At 40.5% G+C, this 13,982-nt stretch overlaps 1 protein-coding gene and 1 long non-coding RNA gene across 6 annotated transcripts in view; one reads left to right on the top strand and one right to left on the bottom strand.

The window, feature by feature from the left end:
- Positions 1–13,982, top strand: part of MPRIP (myosin phosphatase Rho interacting protein) — an 845,921-nt gene that overhangs the window by 99,711 nt on the left and 732,228 nt on the right. The gene's annotated exons all lie outside the window — the stretch shown is intronic.
- On the bottom strand, positions 7,480–9,276 carry LOC144785142 (uncharacterized). 3 transcript variants are annotated; one of them, XR_013601779.1, is made up of 6 exons: positions 9,219–9,276; positions 8,978–9,106; positions 8,781–8,887; positions 8,584–8,687; positions 8,378–8,480; positions 7,480–7,647 (listed from the first exon to the last, which is right to left on the bottom strand). It is a non-coding gene; the product is annotated as an uncharacterized LOC144785142 (long non-coding RNA). The 3 variants fall into 3 exon arrangements; XR_013601778.1 differs by lacking the exon at positions 8,378–8,480 and having other exon boundaries at positions 7,560–7,647; XR_013601780.1 differs by lacking the exons at positions 8,378–8,480; positions 8,584–8,687 and having other exon boundaries at positions 7,499–7,647.

The raw sequence follows: 13,982 nt of genomic DNA, 5'->3' as shown, positions 1-13,982 counted from the left end.
TTCTTAGAACAACCAGGTTGGTTTCATTCACACTAGAGCGGGTGCAGGTAATATCTGCCGGGTTGCACACTTGGTCTAAAAATATTACCGTGGCAATATCCTGGCCTTCCTTCTCTTGCCCGATGCATAGAAGGCTTTTGACAGGATGAGCTGGGTAGTTCTCCGTGCAGTTCTAAGGAAGATTGATCTAGGCCCGGGTATGATCACCAAGATCATGTCGTCCTATGAAGGTCAGACTGGCTCAATTAGTATCAACGGACAACCTACACACCTGATCTGTCTTTCTAGGGGCACCAATGTTTCAAGAAAAAATGGTTCTGTCGGGTGGACCTGTAATTATTTCCAAGCTACAATATATGTAATACATCTAATTGTACTTTCACCACACACAACAAAACCCCCAAAGACAACCATCAATTATTGCTCAATGTTTTATATATATATATATATATATATATATATATCAGAATTACTTCATTCCGTATTGAGCTGTTCACTTTATATAAAAAAAATGCAATCAATTTATATTCAAAATGCAATTTTGTGACATTTGTGCAGAGTGAAATAGTGAATGGGTGCACAATATATACAGATGACTACCAATGATTATATCTAAAAATCCTATATACACAAATCGCAAATGTCACAAAATTGTATTTTGAATATAAATTGATTGCATTTTTTGATATAAAGTGAACAGCTCAATACGGAATGAAGTAATTCTGATATATATATATATATATATATATATATATATAAAACATTGAGCAATAATTGATGGTTGTCTTTGGGGTTTTTGTTGTGTGTGGTGAAAGTACAATTAGATGTATTACATATATTGTAGCTTGGAAATAATTACAGGTCCACCCGACAGAACCATTTTTTCTTGAAACATTGATTACCCAGGTTCTGAGGGACACAGGGTTTCCCCATTTGTTTGAACTATTTCTAGGGGCACCAGCCTGGGTTGTGGGTTACCGCCTCAGCACTTCGCTTTGGCAGTCGAACCCTTAGCCATCACCATTCGATGGATGGCGGCCATCGTGGCCATTCATTTTGGTGGTTGGTCTCATAAGATAAGTCTCTTTGAGGACCACCTGCTACTTACTCTCACTCAACCCGCTACCTCAGTGCTCGTGTTTGTGCACTGTCTCTCCACCTTTGAAGTTGTATCAGACTTTAAAGTTAATATGACCAAATTGTGTGCCTTGAACCTCACCATACCCCAACAGGACCTTCCCGCCCTGCAAATGCTAGCCCCATTTCAATGGGCTTCCCACACAATCCGATAACTAGGCCTTAACTTAACCCCCACGCTGAACTCTTGGACACAAGCTAACTGACCAGAATATCGATGATCCATCTTGGAGGGCTTCTGCCGCAGCAAGCCATTGTTTATGTCGTGGCTAGACCAAATAAGTTGTCGAAAAATTAACATCCTCCCCAGGATTCTTTACCTTTGTCAATCTTTACCAACACCCATCTCCACCCCCAACTAAATCCTGCACTTACAGTGAAACATACACTCCTTTATCTGTGGAGGTAAAGGATAAAGGAGTTGGGTTACCCAACTGTTTGTTAACGTTGCCTCAAGATGGATAGTCTAGCTTGCCCTAACGTCCTTGAAAACTGTTGGACAGCCCATTGAAGATACTTGCTTCACCACACCCAAGCTTAAAGCGCTACAGCTCTTTGACTAGAAACCTCACCATTTACCACATTAGTGGCCGCAGCACTCGTCCCTTTCCAACTGGCCTCCCCTCGCCCCCCCAAACCACCAGGGAGGCCCCCTTATGTGCTACGCTGTGGAAATGAGAAGGATCTGGGGTCCCGTGAGAGACATTTTGATCTGTAACTGGTTGTACCTTCTGTTTGATTGTTCTTTGTTATATGTTATGTATGCCTGCCTGTGGCGCCCACTTGCTGGGTGTCCACCACCTGTAACCGCTATCACTATATTCTGGTCTCTTTATTTCACTTCTTCCAATTGTACAAATATGTTGTGGTATATGTAAGTGGTGCGGTTTCAGCTTTGAGACCATGCCTTGTATTCTCTGGAAAATGTTTAATAAACAGATTTCGAGCAAAAAGAAACCACCATTGGTGAAGCCAATAGGTCTTGCCAATTGGCAAGCTATTGGCTTTGGCAATCAGGTGAGGGTGGCTAACGGGGGTAGAGACGAAACAGAGGTGAGGCGAGAGGGAGAGAAGGGACAGGGAATTAAAAACAGGGAGCGGGTGGGGATAAGTAACACAGAGTCTCCACTGGTTTTAGTGTGCATATTTCAATGACGTACAATGCTGCTCCATCAGTGAGTCGACTTCAACCTTTTTTTGCGACTAACACACCACATTTCTAATGCCTCAGCGCTACGTTTTTAAGAAGAATAAATGGACTCATATGCATGCCCTCTGCTTTAGAAGTACTGGTTGCTGAGGCAGCCTCAAAGTGTGGACACTCTTCCTATAAGGTCCTACTTTTATACATTCGACCTTCCCCCAAGCGTCCCAATGTCCATTACTGGAACTGCCGTCAACGCTTGCTGAATGTAATGAGCCATGCACAGAGAGTAAGCTCATGCACAGTGTGCCGAGTGTCAGTCCCGCCTCTACCGTGACAGACACTCTCAGGCTCTCTGGTTCTGCTAGTGGATCGGGTGTTATCAGGATCAAAATGAACGAAGGAGCTTCTTATATCACATGCCAACATTTTAACAAGTTGTAATTTTTGCTTGTTTTTCTGTAGCTCTCTATTAATCGAACTTGCAATCTCTTTGTTCAAAGATGGTGGCTTCTGTAGCATCCTTTTTCATTGCGTAAAGGTATCAAGGACCCCCTGAACAAATTGATACTCTAAGTCCTAGGTCAGGGATTAACAAAGCGAAAAGTAACAACCAAGGCACTTGAAAGACAAATTAATAATGTTGAAAAGGATTACATAAATGAAAGAGGGATGTAGGTAGGTCTGAATTCAAATTTTATTACTAATCGGATTAAAAAAGAGATCACAGACATTGGTACACATCATATATATAAACAGGTATTTTTAAAAAAGGGGGGAAAGTATAAAATCAACAAATTAGCAACAAAAAACACATTCAAAACATTTTTATAAAATCTTACACAAATTAATTCTCAGACATGAAATGGAAAAATTATAAAACTGTGGCATTAACAAATAAGTTCTCTACGCGCGTTTCGGCGGCCAGCGCCTTCTTCTGGAGTAGCCACGTATATCCTGTGCGATGAAGAAAAAAAAAAAAGGGGGGGAAAAATAGCCAGATTTTAAAAATAATACTAGTCTGTAACACATTCATAAAGGAATAACATCTCTAAACAATTTATAAAATTATATGGATTGACCTACATTTTACATCACTTTCATATTGTCAAACAAATATACATTTTATTCTTTGCCTCTTCATTGAGGACCTTCATTTCTTTGTGCATTTCACGCCTAACATGGGGGGAATAGGAATTAATAATACTTGATACTCAACTAAAGCTTACATATGGGGTTTCGGATATCTTATGAGGGGAGAAGGGCACCCAAATCTTCAGAATATACTTACATAAATAAAGCAAAAGCGTCACAGGATAAAGTAATCAAAATGCAGACTTGTTTTTCTGTGTGACAATGATCTAGATAAGAACATAAAGAATGAGACACCAGATTTCCAAAATTTATAAATAGAATATTTACTGACTCGATGTTAAAGGATGATTGGACTATGTAATTAGTATTCTTTACCTAATAATAGTTCAAAAAGATTCTGTAGCCGTGGATAATTGCTTCAAATTTGTGGCCAGGGAATCTTTATTACTATATCGGACAAGAGAAAAATATAGGCGATATATTACTGCATGGACCTATTTATTAAAGGCTCTATAGTATAACATATGATACAAGCTCTTTTATGGCATATGCTTATGTTTAGATGAGTATTCTGACAAGTATATCTCTACCCTTCCCGGATGGATGGATATTAAATAGGCTTTACTCCAATTAGCAAAAAATAGGGCAGTTTATTAATGGGGCAGATAGTTAAGGAAAGGGTTAATACACATATTAGTACCTGGATAAACACACTGTATACTGTGGTATTTTATCTTCTTTGTTGACGGTTCATATACATTTAAAAGATCAGTCAGAATCCTATGACAAAACATAACAATCCTTTTTCATTGTTATGAATTAAGCCAACCAAGGCGCACATACAAAAGGAGTTGCGAAAGGGGGGTAGACGAACCCTCCAATAAGGCAACGCACAGCTCTTTGCATATAGCCAATGAGTATTTTGGGAATGTAGGAATAGCTAAAAACAATTGACATTGTGAAAGTATAGTTTACCAATCTATACTTTTTATATTTCAGTTTGTGTGTCTGTAATGTCAGCCATGCATAATAATCGGTTTATGACCGTTTACTTCTCACCCTAATATTAATTGTTTTCTAATCATGAACCTTATATACAGAGTTGGTCTTCATGTTGGGATGTGAGGGCGATCTGGCAAATGTGACGATAAAGATGGAACGGAGCTCAAAGCAAATCTGTCACAGTAAATGCGGAGCGACTGAAAACAGACGCGCAGAAAACAATGAAAAAAATAGCGCGTATACACGAACAGAAATAGTCCGAAATGATGAGATACAAGTAATCTGCTCCTGCTCCTTGGGAGGGAGCATGACACCAAAGGAGGTACAAAAAATAAAGATTACCTATGCAAAAGCTTTAGGCAAGTAAAAGCGATAAAACGAATCAAAAGCGATGGGTGGGCTGCAAGCACACAGGGTGGATATAGCATGTCTCGAAAAGACTTCTCATACGCTGCCTAGGCAAGACCTAAAAAGAAAAGAGCTTTTCTAATCCTTCTTGTCGGAGCTTGACTTCTGTAAAGTAGCTGGGAGATGTATGCAAGGTTCCTTCTATGGTAGCGAAGATTACCCCTTTTGTTATTGATTTGATAGAAGGTGAATTGGCATTTGTAAAGCATGATGTAGCCTGAACATGGAGGGCTCTTTAACGGTCTAATGATTCGCCAATGTAAAAACCCTGTGATTTTATGTTTGACATAGAAGAAGTGGTTGGAATGAACACACCTTAAGCTACTTCATACCGTAGCATGACTTCCTAGTGCATATGGTATAACGTGTGTTCATGAGGGATTTTGGAAGGGTAGGACTTTTTTGCTTTAACAAAACCTGTCCTTGGTTGCAAGATTGTGGATTTCGTTTTGCTCAGATTTTAAGATTAAGAACTTTAATAGTCCAGTTCTCCGTGAGTTTGTAATAAATTAGTTGTCGATATCTCGATATTCCTCTGTTATCACTAAATTAAGTTTAAAAAAATACTTTGGTCAGGGTTTATGGACATGTTTTTTGTAGTTATGTTGTCCTTTTAAGTTCCTTTTAGAGAGTGACCGTTTTCCCTGTTACTGCTTTTAAACTATGGCTGTCTATTTCTTTTGTTATAAAATAAAAAACAATTGTAGGCTTACCAAGGCTAGACCTGTTGGCTTTTCCAATACTTGTTAATTGGTTTACTAAGAAAGTAAATCTTTTTAGGCTAAATGGAAAGGGTGTCAAACCAGCGTGCAGAGAGCAATAGTTGGACATAAAAATAAATGCTTCCATGAATGAAAGCTGAATTTACGTTTTTAACCAAAATTAGCTTTCATAGCTGCTTATGCTGAAGCAGTTGGGTGTAAAGGGCCTGGTTAGTGGTTAGGCAGTGAACTGCTTTGTACTTTGATTTTAATCCGATAACCGAACAGATGGTGCCTGTCGAGGATCTGTACATCAACTGTCTAATTTCACAAAGTGACTTAGCTCTCTGCAGAAAATGAAAGAGCAATAGCCACTTACAGGCTCCAATGAACGTAATTCATAGATTATGTATCCGATCAGATGGTCTTGAGACTGATGAGAAATCAATAATGCATTATGACTGCTAAGTGTTAAAATGGAATCCACACTGAAGGCAGTCATCTTGTTTTGGAAATGCTATTGCGTGCTATGGACTCCCGACACAACGCATGGAGTTTGGTGTTTATCAGACATTGATATCTTGTTGATGAAACCTACGAACATTAAATATACCTAAAAACATTGATGAAAAAGCTGCCACCGCGGGACAATGAGTGCACAGTGCACATGCAGATAAAGTGACGGGAAAAAAATACTGAGTACTCACTACACTTTACAATTGGGGGTGGGGTCGCACACTACTCACACACCAGCGGTATCGCCCCTAAGGACTATGGTAAATGTAGTTACGTGTTCCGCGATGCATCTTCTTTCGATTCTCTGCTATCTTCGCTGTCTTCGCCATCCCTGGACACGTGTTTCAGGGTATCACCCCTCGTCAGCAGGGATAGGCCGTGTTCTGGGGTTGCCGGTGGCTGCCAAATATCTGCCAGGTTTAGTACCACTCAGGCGCGTAGGTGCGGGGTCCCAGACTCGGCAGCCAACTGCTCGAGGGAGCTTTAACATTACAATTGGGGGTGGGGTCGCACACTACTCACACACCAGAGGTATCGCCCCTAAGGACTATGGTAAAAGTAGTTACGTTTTCCGCGATGCATCTTCTTTCGATTCTCTGCTATCTTCGCTGTCTTCGCCATCCCTGGACACGTGTTTCGGGGTATCACCCCTCGTCAGCAGGGATAGGCCGTGTTCTGGGGTTGCCGGTGGCTGTCAAATATCTGCCAGGTTTAGTACCACTCAGGCGCGTAGGTGCGGGGTCCCAGGCTCGTCAGCCAACTGCTCGAGGGAGCTTTAACATTACAATTGGGGGTGGGGTCGCACACCAGCGGTATCGCCCCTAAGGACTATGGTAAATGTAGTTACGTGTTCCGCGATGCATCTTCTTTCGATTCTCTGCTATCTTCGTGTGTGTGTGCGACCTCATTCGGACATACTCACTACACTTAATGATTCTGATAACTTTCAGTGAGTTAGTGCTGATTTATGGGGCTCCGTAAATTTGGAGCATGTCGTGGTTACCATGTGAGTGGATGGGTGATCCATGACAGGATCACTTCTTGGGTTGTTTGACACTTACATGACTTGTGCGAAGTTGGTGCCGCATAAAAACTGCATCTGGTTTGGTTTAGTTCTGTACAGAAAAACCCAACCTCTTTCATGATCATTTTTATTTTTGTCATGGATTGAAGGTAGAAGAGTCGTAACGCAGTATACAGTAACAAAGATTCATTCATCGTCCCAGTACCATGTAGTCCAGTTCTAAGATCCTGTTGTCCAGCCTGTATGGAGTACCACCAATATGAAAATAACAAGGACCCCCTGTGAAAGTAAATACACTTCCTAGGACAGGGAAAACAATTATGTATATAACCCTAGGCATTCACTAGTAACATAGAGGAAAAGGTGAGATCGCAATATGAGAGAACAAATAAGGCATGAAATTCTTTAAAAATCAACTTAATTTTAATCTACGTAAACATATTAAAAACAATTCATATCATACAGTTATAATCAAAATCGATAATACATAATTGGTCATATAAAAATTCATACACAATTTAAACAAAACAATAGATCTAAAATCAACTAGTGGCATTAGTTGGTCTCTACGCGCGTTTCGGCGTCAAACAGAACGCCTTCTTCAGGATCCACGAGTATTTCTGTAAAGAGAGCATAAAAATTCTGACTGTTAATTTACCATTCGCACAACAATACACATAGATACTTTACAATGTTATTTATCTGCCTTGTTAATTAAATGTTTATTCTCCCTATAACAGTTTTTAACTTTCCAATTTTGATCCCAAGTTTATCCTCTACAATAAACATAGTATACATTTAAAGCGAAATCACAATCAATTTATTGAGCATTTGCATTTATTTATTTTTACCTTATTTCAATGATATTGGTGACAATTTGTCAGCAAGTCCCAACCGCTTATATGTATAAAGCTTTTAACTTAATGAGTCACTACATAGTTAGTGCCCAAAGTGTTTCCGGAAGCTGATATTTTCTCAGAAAATTCATAATTCTTTTAATTATCATGTCAATCATTGAGTAATACTTATAATCCGTATTTTATAGTATTCTCAAATACCCAAGGAAGCTAGAATTGTTGTGCTAGCCCCGTATTGGAACCATTTTAATGAAAAATACTTAAAACAGCTTATGGATGATGTTTCTCATACCCTGACAAAAATATATTGACAGGTAGACTTTATATAATATAATTATGTTTTCTTAATGCAACTATTAAAACCTGCACCTAATAAATAAAGTAGGTAGGGTCATGTTTATTACATTTATCTAGTTGGAACAATAGAATTCTTAATTTCATTCTAGTCCTTCTTCTAAGGTTTGGTCAAAGGGATATATTTCATAGCACTCACCAATTAAAAAAACTCTAACAACCGTTTATGTACAAATTCATGTTCAACAACAGCTTCAAGAATGGATTCGTCTTTGTATTGGTATTTTCACTTTGTATTATATCTGCAGGTCAAAGAAGTTCACAAATGATTAAATACATTGTATCCTATATGTATGTTAGTTGTCAATAAAGGTATTATAGAAATATTTACTTAGCTTTTCTTACCATTAATATGGTTGTCATTAAAGTGGAAATCTTTGTAATTACATCAACAGGCATCCAGGTAAAAGTCTGACCATAAAGATATTGGTGTTTATCAGATCGAGCACCTAAAAAAAGTAATATAGGCTAATAAATATTTATTTAGTAAATCTCATCTGGGGATCTAATGTGTGGCGGTAAACGAACCGCTAATTACTAACCATGAGTAACGATTTCTCCCGTTCAGATTGCAGTCACTTCAAGCGCTTCATCTGCGCAACACCTGGCATAAACCCAAACGTTTCTTTTTTGAAGATGATTGATACACCTAAAATGGTAACATAGGCTAATAATTATTTTATTCAATGAATATCACATCACGATCTAATGTGCGGTAAACAAACCGATAATTACTGACCGCGAGTGGCTGTTTCTCCGGTTAAGATTGCAGATACTTCAGGCGTTTCATCTGCACAATCACAGGAATAAACTCAAACGTTTCTCTTTTAAAATTCAATGATATTCCGTACGTTCTGGACGCTTGAGTCTGTGTATAAGAATTAAACAAACAGACATGGAATCAAATCTACTTGCCTTCCTCTATCAGCACCCTTCCCTTTCTTCAAAATAGTGGCGTCTCATTCTGACAACACACTTACCGAGATAAGGCTATATGCGGGCCTGAACGACGGGTAACCGGTAGCGTCTCCTTGGTAGATGAAAAAGAAACGACAACCGTTTTGAACCTCATTGCTTTAAATACTTCCCTTTCCATGGTCACATGACCGGTAGTATTTAACATTTTAAAGCGGTATAGCTTTACCTTGCTGCGCCTGAAAGTATTCAGCTGTGTATCCTACCGGGAGGATTAATTGTATGAAAGGCAAGTTTTGCAAAGTTTAATAGTATAATCCCTGCAATAATCACGAACCTGCTGAGTCCTGGCTCAGAGGAACCGGCACCTCGCAACCAAGTCGGAGATAGTCGGTCCCAGACAAGGGTTCGATACCACCTTGACACTACCCAAACATGGCAATTTAGGCAAGAATTCTTTGATTGCATTATTTTATAGTTACATTTTATTGTATAGTCAGACGACATATTTTCTCATACCTGCAATATTTAACATTTTAAAGCGGTAGAGTTAAAACTTACAGCGCCTGAAAGTATTCAGTTGTGTGACCTGCCGGGAGGATTAATTGTGTAAAAGTCAGATTACAGTTTAAAAGGCAGGTTACAGTTTAATAGTGCACTCCCTGTAATGATCACGAACCTGCTGAGTCCTAGCTCAGAGGAACCGGCACTTCGCAACCAGTTCGGAGATAGTCGGCCCCCGATAGGAGTTCGATACCACCTTGATACTATCTAAGTATGGCAATTAGATGGGGAATCTTCTGATTGCATTATTTTATAAATATATTTTATTTTATAGTCAGACGACATATTTTCTTATACATATCATCTTGCAATGTCCTTCATTGATATAAACAAAGGGAGTATTCTCAAATAATAAACTCCCCACATATATCCCTCCAAAATGATTCAGTATTTCCATGTATCCAACATCGTCAGGACATTTTCCTAATTTAACGTGTGAAGAGCCCATGGTTAAAATATCGCATTTTCCCACGGTATCTCACCGTTCAGACCTCGTTTGAATGTGTTAAGAACAAAAATCCAATAGACTTCTTTCTTTTTTCGGATTGCGCATCCACCTTTATCTTCCGGTGTCCTAATTTTTTCAAGGCTGCGCCATTCGAAGTCCTCAGCTTTATGATTATTCTCCAAGAAGTGCTTAACTAAAGGAGCTGCAAGTTTCTTAGTTCTAATTGCAGAACGATGTTCTGTAAGCCGAACTTGGATTGGTCTGGAGTACCACCAATAACATGCATCTTCTAACTGAATATTATACAAGTGGAAGCTGAGAGTAAAGCCTGAGACCAGTGAGTAGACTGAAATGGTGGATTCTAGGTGGGCCCGGTGATTGCTTCCTATTGTTTCTCTCTGCTTGCGTTTCCTCCTCCAGAGGCACAAGTAATTGCGTGAACGCACTGTTAAATCTACCACACTGGCGTATGTTGCACGTGCACAGGCTGGCCAGCTGCTTTTGAATCCATAGTGCTAAATTATGGAAGCAGTCATCCATAACCTGTGGAACTAAGGCACTATGCCTGCATTCATTCATTCATGTCCCTGATGGAGTGAGGGTTGTTCCTTTTGGATAGAGTACATGTAATCAATGCATGGGTGAACACGAGTGGAAGATTTTGTTTTCCAAGTGTCAAAGGCAGATCACTAATAATTCTGACGAGGCCTGTTCTCCGATAGCTTCAGTAGGAACCGTGTTAGCACAAGAAATCCTTGAAGCATGTCGGCCATGCCGGTAAACTGAGTGGAAACATTTGACCTTGTTTGAGGACGTTTGTTTTGCTTAATGGTTACTTATAGCACAAAGTTTTCCTGCTTTCGGTTGCCCTGGTGATTGAGTTATGTTTACTTGACCGATCTCTCGAGTTCGACTTGTTTAGTTTTTAAAGAGATTTAGCCTTCTCAACATTGTGCACTGGGTCCTAGCCATTCGCCAATTGACATTTTTGTAAGTTAGTTGTGTCCTCTGTCGAGGAGTAAGGGAAGTGGGCCAAAAGGCACTAGATGGGCCCAACTTTGTGTTGTCAGCTTGAAGATGAGGCTTTAATGCAAAAGAATTCGTAACCTGGTTAAATTGTCCATGAACCTTTTTAATAAAATATTTTGTGTGAGCGTCTGTTTGCAAGCAGTCTGTTCCCTTCCACTTCATTAATCTGTCTGACATTTCTAACCTCCTTCCCACCACCCATGTGTCCCATTTGCCCACTAACTCCCAGCCAGCCTCTGTTTTGCCTTTACTCATTGCCTCCCTTCCATACGACTTTTTGTTGCCTTTACCCACTCTCTCTGTTTTTCTGTCCCTTTCCTTGTTGCAAATTCCATGGAGGCACAGTTTGTAAAAATACATAACTCTGAGACTATCATTCACTCTGTCCCCTTCACGATAGTCGACTCCGCCATTCTGCTTCTATTTATTTATTTATTTATTCAAAGTTTTATATAGCGCGAACAGGATCCTTACAGATATCAGAGCGCTTCACAAAGACAGGGAAGGGGCAATAGGAGTAAACAGAGATAATGGGAACAGTATAATAGTCAGTGACATGGTAATAACATGGATGATAAAAACAAGCATAGAACCAATCCATATATGATCAGGTAAGTAACATGGTAATAACATGGTAATAACATGGTAATAACATGGTAATAACATGGTAAGTAACATGGTAATAACATGGATGAAAAAAAAAAAACATAAAACCAATCCATATATGATCAGGTGAGGGAGTAGTATAGAGCAGCACAGGTCATTGATCCCACTACAATGGCGTACAGGTGGATCAGTAAACCAACGTGTATCATATCTTGGTCGGTAGTAAGAGAGTAGCGTAATAGTGCCCCCAACAAGTCGAGTATAGTGCCAGGGGATAGGCAGAGCAGCGGTACAAGCAATGCAGAGTCTCTGACCCAACATCTGTAGCGATCAGGAGATCTTGGCCAGAAGCATTGTTTTCACCTCTTTCTTGAAGAGTGCAGTGGAGGTGATTAGCCTTGTTTCAGGAGGGAGCGCATTCCAGATCCTGGGTGCCATTCCTGAGAAGGAGCGTTTGTAAGTTTTCGCTTTCCGAAATCTACGAGGTTTCAGGAGTAGATTTTTAGTACTCCTATTGGATCTCGAACCTCCTGATATAGACAGCTTTTGAGCGAGGTAGTAGGGTGCCTTGTGGTGCACGGCCGCGTGTGTCATAGTTGCAATTTTTAGCTGTATTCTGGCTTCAAAAGGCAGCCATTTTAGAGACTTTAGGTCTGGGGATATGTGCGAGTGCTTTCTTGAGCCAGTAATGAGTCTCGCGGCAGCGTTCAGGGAGGCTCTTAAGGGTGCTGTTGTGGATAGCGGGAGACTGCTGAGGGTCGCAATTCCGTAGTCTATTCGAGGGATGACTAGAGCTTGTACAGCAGTTTGGAAGTCTTTGGCCGGGAGGAAGGGTTTAATTTTCCTCAGCGTGTTAATTTGGAAATTAGCTGCTTTTGTGGCTTTGCTGACGTGCTGCTGCATGTCGAGCTTGGCGTCGAGTGTGATGCCTAGGGATTTCGCCGAGTCCACGATGGTAGGTTGGACATTGAGTGCTGTTAGGTTGTTGAGCCAGGTTTGGGTGGTGGAGATTTTCGCCGGAGGTGAGATGAGTAGGAACTCAGTTTTTAGAGCATTTAGTTTGAGGTGATTATCGGCCAGCCAGGATTGGGTGTTAATAAGCGTGGAATTCAGCTGTTTGATATCTTCCGGGGACTGTAACTTTAGGTAGAGTTGTGTGTCATCAGCGTACATATGGAATTGAACATTGGATGCTTGAAGCAAGGTGGCGAGGGGTTCCATAACTAGGTTGAACAGTGTAGGAGAGAGGGTGGATCCTTGTGGAACCCCAAGATCTGCAGGCACCGGTGTAGATAGTACATTGTCGATCTTGAACCTCTGAGACCGGTTGTGAAGGAAAGACGAAAACCATTTGAGAACAGTTCCCGATAGCCCCATCCTAGTACTTAGCAGCTCCAACAAGTTCTCATGTTTGACCGTGTCAAATGCTGACGAGAGATCAAGAAGGATGAGGAGGCAGGACTCATTACGATCCAGAATTTGGAGGGCGTCATCAATTATGTGTGTCATAGCTGTTTCCGTGCTATGTTTCGCTCTGAAACCTGATTGATGAGGGTTGAGGAGGTCAAATTTATCAATGTGTTTTGTTAGTTGGAGTTGGACACATTTCTCCAACAGTTTGGCCAGGGTGGGGATATTGGTGATGGGCCGATAATTGTTTAGGTCAGACGGATCAGCTGTAGGTTTCTTGAGTATAGGCGTGACTTGCCCCACCTTAAGGGAGTCTGGAATGTGTCCTTGTTGCAACGAGCTGTTAATGATCTTGGTCCAGAGAGGGAGGAGCAAGGGGATAAAGTCTTTTACCGCATTAGCAGGTAGAGGATCTGTGAGGTGATTAGAGGGCTTCAAAGTGCAGAGCAGTTTGTGTATAGCTTCTTCCGAGTAGGTGTCGAAGTACTGCCAGGATGCCTTGTTTTTAGGTTGAGTGTCAGCCATTCTGGTGTAGTTGGAGTATCGATTTACATCCATTATGAGGTCATTTCTTATGTTGTCAGTCTTATGTTTAAAGAAAGCAGAGAAGGCTTCACAGTGTGGAGTGTCATTCGTTGTGCTATTTGATTGTGTGGGTTGTGCCTTTGTTTGGGTCTTGATTAGCTCGAACAGTTTTCTTGGCCTATTCTTCGCTTGGTCCAACTGGCGGCTGAAGAAGTCCGACTTTGTGCGCTTTATTTTCCTAAAGTAG

Source organism: Lissotriton helveticus, chromosome 10 (assembly GCF_964261635.1).
Source record: "Lissotriton helveticus chromosome 10, aLisHel1.1, whole genome shotgun sequence".
Lineage (NCBI taxonomy): Eukaryota > Metazoa > Chordata > Amphibia > Caudata > Salamandridae > Lissotriton > Lissotriton helveticus.
This window is presented reverse-complemented; position numbering and strand designations above follow the sequence as displayed.